We start from the raw sequence: 6585 nt of genomic DNA, 5'->3' as shown, positions 1-6585 counted from the left end.
TATCCCCCATCCTGGGGTGTTCCTCAATGATGCCGGGATCTCCAACTGCTCCAGGATGTCGCTGTCTTGCACATTCCCTGGGAAGCGGGCGCACGTCGTGATCTTCTACCCGAACACGCGGCAGAATGTGGCGACTCGGGGATATTCACAGTAACTTCATTGCAGTGTTAACGTAAACCTACTTGTGACACTAATAAAGATTATTGAGGTGGTGGTCACACACAAGCTGGACGTTTCTGTTACTGAAGGGCACTCCCGGACCGCCCAGTGCACGGAAGGTGACATGTGTACCATCTATTACCCCCTGCACCCTGGCGAGGGCGGAGAATCCTGCTGCCCAGGCATCCTGTCTGGTCCAGTTCAAAGTTTACTCACCAGCACGGGCAAACAGGGCATCTGTGACTTCAAGGAGGTTGGGAAACATCCGCGTCCACACACGCCCCCGCTCGAGCCCTGGAATGAACCTGAGGCGTAAACGTTCAGGGCTGCGGTGACCTTGATGGCCACCGGGAGCGGGTATCCTCCTCCTCCACGTGGTGCCAAGCCCGTGAGGACATGGCACAAATGACGCACCATCTCCTTGTTGAGGCGGAGCCTCCCGAGACACACGCTGTCCGTCACCTGTTTGAAAGACCAGCGATGCTGTGCACTCTGGGCCTTCACCGGACTCCCGCATCTGCCTCCCTGACCTGATGGATGGCCGGGTCCTCAGGGTGTGGGGCGGGACTCAGCGCATGGGCAGCTGCCTTGCGCTTTTGCCGACGCTCATGCCGACATCTTCTCCGCCGTCTGACCGTCTGGTCCTGCCAGCAGCTCCATGATGGCAGCCTCCGCGGGGTCCATAATGTGAAATCTATAAGGAATTGGAGAGGTGAGGGCCAATCAGCTACGGCTTCCACCCCAGACCCAGAGGTCCCCCAGACCTCGCCCTCACCCTCACATCCCCTGCCATCCCTCATGGTGCCATCCAACATGCCCTGCACACCCACCCCCATCCACAGCAGGATGGCAGACCCCGGACCGGATGCTGGTTCCCTCCCCGGTCCACACACCCACCCTCTGGTCACCCCAGTGCGATGGCCCAGCTCCTGGGTTGGGAATGTTGCCCGCTGCCTCTGTGGTGTTTCTGTCTCCCGGCCTCACGGGCTGATTGGAATTCTCAGCTTTATCAGCCGCCTGCTTCCTGGCACATGGACCCTGGGAATCCACTTGGGAGCTGGGAAGTGCTGGAATTGCAGATTCCCCATTAACACTAACCTGCAGACGCTATGGGCAGTGGGAGTGAAGGTGACCATCACCGTCACTGGGATATTCGGTGGGACGGACAAGAAATTTAGCATGGCCAATCCACCTAACCCGCACATCTTTGGACTGTGAGAGGAAACCAGAGCACCCGGAGAAAACCCACACAGACACAAATCCCCACAGCAACTTCTCCACCAGGTTCATGATTGAAAAGGTTTACTAAACGGCGCCCGCAAGGCTGTTCGCTGGGAGGAGCTTACATCCTGGGCGGCCGTTTGGCTGGGCGGCCATGGGATGGAGATGGTCTTAATTGGTGATTATTGGTTTCTCGCCGTGGCGGGATCTGGATCTCGCCAATGGGAGTGGCCGGTTAGATCGGAATCCGATAGCGCCTGGCATGGTTCCCGATTCCTGCCACTCCAGCTATCTAACCGGCCCTCCCACTCTCTCTCACCCCGCGTGCCACAGCCGTTAGATCATGCCCAATAGAAACATTTTTATATATTTGTGTGCAATCTCCTTTATCGTTCTTTTAACTTTTTTATATTGTCGATTTTAATTACCATATATTCAATTAAATTGTTACAGATTTTGACAGCCAGCCAGGAGTGCAGAGATGCACCTGGATGGGGCAATAGAGAAACATCTTCGAGCTGAGTTATCCCTGAAGGAAGGAAGGTTGTGACTCCCAACAATCCGATGATCCAGTCATTGAGGTGGACCCGGTGTGGGTAAATCAGTGAGTAAAACAGGGCAACCTGATCGCTGGCACCGCAGGCAAAATACAAGAAATTAGACAGCTAAATAATGGAAATAAAAGTCAGCGATAATACCAGAGGCAAAAAAGCTGGAGGAGTATAAAACTAAAATGGTGGATAAAGGAGATAGAATGATGCAGAAAAAGAGGGATTGGCAAATGTCTTTGGTGAAAAGGAAGGGCAGTATGCACTCGCAGAACATATCCTGGGTCAGATATAGGTGGAGAGGGAATGGAGGAAGCGGCCAAGCGAGGATGTGGTAACTTTGGCAGGAGAGGTATGTGTAAAGCAGGCAGTTTTGGAAAAGTCAAATAGGGACCTCAGAAAGTAGCCGGAGGAGGGTTGAGAGAAATTATGTTGTAAACAAAACAGCATTGCATGTTTAAAATAAAGAACAAAAAAGGTGAAAATCTTCAATGTACCTTTAAAACAGCTTGTTGTCTTCAATTAAAACCTGCAGTTTAAATCCCTGACCTCAATGTGTGTTCCCTTATTTTCCCATCACAAGGAGGCATGGGTACATTCAAACTGCGCCATGCTCTGGTCTGCTCAAAGTGTTCTGCCACAGAAGGCTGCTACTGGAGGGTGGAAGGTTTGTTGGGATTTTTGCGCGCTGGTAATTGGTCACTTTTCTACCTCTGATACATAGAGGTTATGGGCCTGGATGCTGCATGGAGTCTGATACCCAAGTGAAAATTGGTTTAATCCAGTTGAAGTAAGGGAATAGTTCCTTCGGGCCCATATGGCCTTCTGCTGAGAGCTCTTTTCCCCCACTTTCTCCTTTTTTTACCAACTTGCCCTGCTCTCATGGCCTCGTTAAAATCTCCCTGTTTCTTTCATTCCTGGAGGAAGTCCTATCGGCCAACTATGTCCGGAAGCAACTTACTTCAGCACAAAATTTTAAATGTCCGAAAAAGTACTTCAACACCAATCAGACCACTCTCTGTCAAGTACAGGAAAACACCAAAAACACGCAACAGTCAAAAGAAATAATCCAGCAACTGGCCTGTAAGTAGTTCATAATCTACTTGTGACGATTCCTTCATTCCATGTAATGTGCTTAACTGCGTGAGATTATATCAGGGCATTGGCCTGCGCGTGTAGTTTGAAAATGGCAGCACTGGCATTAAATCGGAGTTGTACATTGATTTATATCATCATCTTGCGGCTCCAATTTTGCAAGCAATCAGGATCACTAACTCCTTTGCCAAGATGGTGGTCTGCGTGCTTCTTGTCAGAATTGTACACATATCTTAGCTCCAATTTTCAATCCTCTTGAGGCCACATAGCATTGAAGAAACGGTTGCTACACAGCCTCATTTAACCCCCAGTATGTCATCTGAAGCTGTTCCACCAGGCCACTCTAATAGCACCCTCCTCTGGTCATTTGTGTAAAGCATATAAACATGTATGTACCTATGTTTGTATCAAGGGATGCGGGTATAGTGCAGGAAAGTGGGTTTAAGGTGGAAGATCAGCAATGATCTAATTTAATGGTGGAGCTGGCTCGAGGGGCCGAATGGCATACTCAGAGTCCTATTTCCTATGTTGCTGTATAAACCAAACTGGATGAAACCAATTTTTACTTGGGTACCAGAGTCCGTGCAGCATACAGCGTTCTTGTCCTGCAAAGATATCACCGTCTGGTGGCAAGGTGGGATTGCGGATTCCTTAGCTCAACAACTGAGTTGGAGAAGCTTTGAGAAAACCAGCAGAAGAACTTCTGAATTTTTTCTTTTCAGTGACAATTAAGCTTAAAAATCCAGTCTGAGAAAAAAGACTGTTTGCCCATGTGGGTGGACTGGATTTGCAAAGATGGCTGCGTCACCAGGTATCATTGGGCGACTGTGAGAATACAGTGACTGAGAGTCTTTCGGTGCATATGTGAGCAGCTCGAGATATTTTTCACTGCTAATAATATCCCCCAAAAACCTGATAATCCAGCTGTTAATCAGGAAAAGGGTGGCATTGTTGACTCAAGCAGGCCCAGGAGTGAACAAGATGTTCAAGAATTTGCTTGCCCCAGCTCAGCCAAAAGACACACCGTTGCCAGACATTTTGTACAAGTGTGAGCAGCACTGCAGTTCCAAATGTTGGCGGTTCCACAAATCTATCAGTTTGGAGGAATCAGTTCCCAGTGAAGACATTGGAGACTTTATCGTGGCTTTGAAAACGCTGTCCATTATGGGTAATTTTGGAAAATTTCACGAGGGAACACTGCAGAACAGATTTGTTTGTGGTTCAGAAAGTGAACGCATTCTCAGTAAGTCAATGAAATTGCCTAACTTATGGCATAGTTTGTCAAACAGCATTATCCATGGACATGGGGGAACATGACTCGAGAAATGTTCGAGCTAACAATTGCCAGCCATCTGCTGAAGTAAATAAGCTGCAGCTGAGTAAGTAGAAGGCCCGAACAACAACAGGTGGCAGCTACCACTGCTACAGCGGTACAACAAATGCTTCTACCTGTGCTGAGGCCAACACTGAGCACAGAATTCTCCATTTCCGAACCGCCCTCTGAGAGAAAAACATTCTCCTCATTTCTGCCTTAAATGGGAGGCATATCAGAAGATAGATATTACCAGTTTTGTAGAGGTAGGGCGTGATTCTCCGTAAAGATTTCTCAGTGTTGTAGCGAGCAGGAATTGCCGCGAGCTTCCCGTTGCTCGGCCAGTGAGGCTGGAAACACTATATGGGGGAAGGGGGGATATGGGGGAGGGGGATATGGGGGAAGGGGGGATATGGGGGAGGGGGGATATGGGGGAGGGGGAATATGGGGGAGGGGGATATGGGGGAGGCTCACCCTGCCTGCTCTGACGAGGTTGTTCACCTTCTTGTGGCACTGGGTGCCTGTCCGTGGTGTCAGGGCCGCAGCGGTGACGGCCTCTGCCACTTCCCTCCTCACCACCTCTGAGGAGTGTGCACTGAAGGTGACTGGTGTGGCTAAGGACAGGGCGGCCACCCACGCTGAGGCTGGCGGACACCGCAGAGGTGAGGAATCACCAGAGCGTGTCCACCAAGGGCATCAAAGACCACAAGGTGCAGAAAGCAGCCTGCTGCCTCCATCTCTGATGTGTATCCTGGGGACACACCTAGACGTAGCAGCACACCATGTAAAATCAAGAAGACTGAGAAGCGGACAGCACGGTGGTGCAGTGATTAGCACTGCTGCCTCACGGCGCCAAGGCCCGGGTTCAATCCCAGCACCGGGTCGCTGTCCATGTGGAGCTTACACATTCTCCCCATGTCTGCGTGGGTCTCCCCCCACAACCCGCAGACGCCGGCTGTGGCGTGGGGCAACTCTGCGGCCGTGCCCGGGATACAGGGCGTCCCTCCTCTGCTCCACCGCGTCCAGGAGCGCCTCCACATCCCGTGACTCGAACCTCGGGGCTGAGCGACGGCCAGCCATCCAGTCGGGTGTTGCGGTCGGGTGTTCCGGTCGGGTGGGGGGGAGCAGCGCGGCCTTATGAGCCGTCACGCCGTGCGGCGCGTATGATGCTGCACGGCGTGAACCACTGCGCAAGCGCGGATCCCGTTATGTCGCTGCTAGCCCATTTCGGGCCGGAGACTTTCGGCCCATTTTTCCAACGTGACGCAAGTCGGATTTGCGCCGTTTTTTGCGCCGATCGGCGGACTTTCCGCCGATAACGGAGAATTTCGCCCCAGATCTCCTGATCTAAAGAAGTTACCAGTTACCAGCAGGTGACCCTCTTGTCTACTGAAAAGAATAGGTTAAATTCACAACCTGTGGAATTGGAGTGGGACATTGACAGGTGAATTCTACAGCTGACATTTATTTCATGTCTGTTCATCCAGGGTCTGTCAAGCGGGCAGTGTAACAATTACCTCGAATGCAAAAGAACAAATTGCAGATGCTGGAAATCTGAATGAAAGGTGGAGAATGCAGGAAATACTCAACAGGACAGACTGTATCTGTGGGTAGAGAGGAACACAGTTAACATTTCATCGGCACTGTTAATTGGCCACTTGACGGCCTCAATTGGCGTAAGGGTCAGCTGGCTGCCTGCATCTCCCCTATCTGCAGGTAAAATCCCAGTGGAGACAGATAGAGAACAGCGCTGCCATCATGACACCCTTTAGCCCAGCACTACCAGCCCCACCCAGCCCTGGCTTGCCAGACCTGATCTGGGGGGGTCCCAAAATTTCACTCAACATTTCAGATTGATGATCTTTCATCAGAACACCAGGTCATCCACCAGAAAAGCTAACTGCTCCCTCCCTCCGTAGATCCTGCTGGATCTCTGAGTATTTCCAGGATTTTCTGTTTGTTTCAGATCCCCAGCATTTGCAGTATTTGGTTATTGTAAGATGTTCTTACTAACCTGTATTCCTGAGGGGGCAGATGAGCAACAAACCCAATGTACCACATCTTCCACAGAAAGGTGTTAATTGGAGTCCAGTTTCCTTGATACATCAGTGGATGCCTGACCACATTGTGTCATTCCAGGGACACCATTGCATGGCAGGGGGCCAGCCAGCGTTCTCAAGAAAGACTTCAAATAGTGCCTTGAATGCACTGATATCATTGCTCGTATGTGTGTGTAATGAGAGGCAATCA

The 6585-nt window shown here is 50.7% G+C and overlaps 1 long non-coding RNA gene across 1 annotated transcript in view; it reads left to right on the top strand.

Moving 5' to 3' along the window:
• The first annotated feature begins 1944 nt into the window (after positions 1–1944).
• The window catches only part of LOC140430034 (uncharacterized), a 30242-nt gene continuing 25601 nt past the window's right edge, over positions 1945–6585 (top strand). The window contains exons 1-2 of the long non-coding RNA XR_011949289.1: positions 1945–1984; positions 2852–3011. This is a non-coding gene — a long non-coding RNA (uncharacterized lncRNA). The remainder of the gene's footprint in view (positions 1985–2851; positions 3012–6585) is intronic.

Source organism: Scyliorhinus torazame, chromosome 9 (assembly GCF_047496885.1).
Source record: "Scyliorhinus torazame isolate Kashiwa2021f chromosome 9, sScyTor2.1, whole genome shotgun sequence".
NCBI classification, from domain to species: domain Eukaryota; kingdom Metazoa; phylum Chordata; class Chondrichthyes; order Carcharhiniformes; family Scyliorhinidae; genus Scyliorhinus; species Scyliorhinus torazame.
This window is presented reverse-complemented; position numbering and strand designations above follow the sequence as displayed.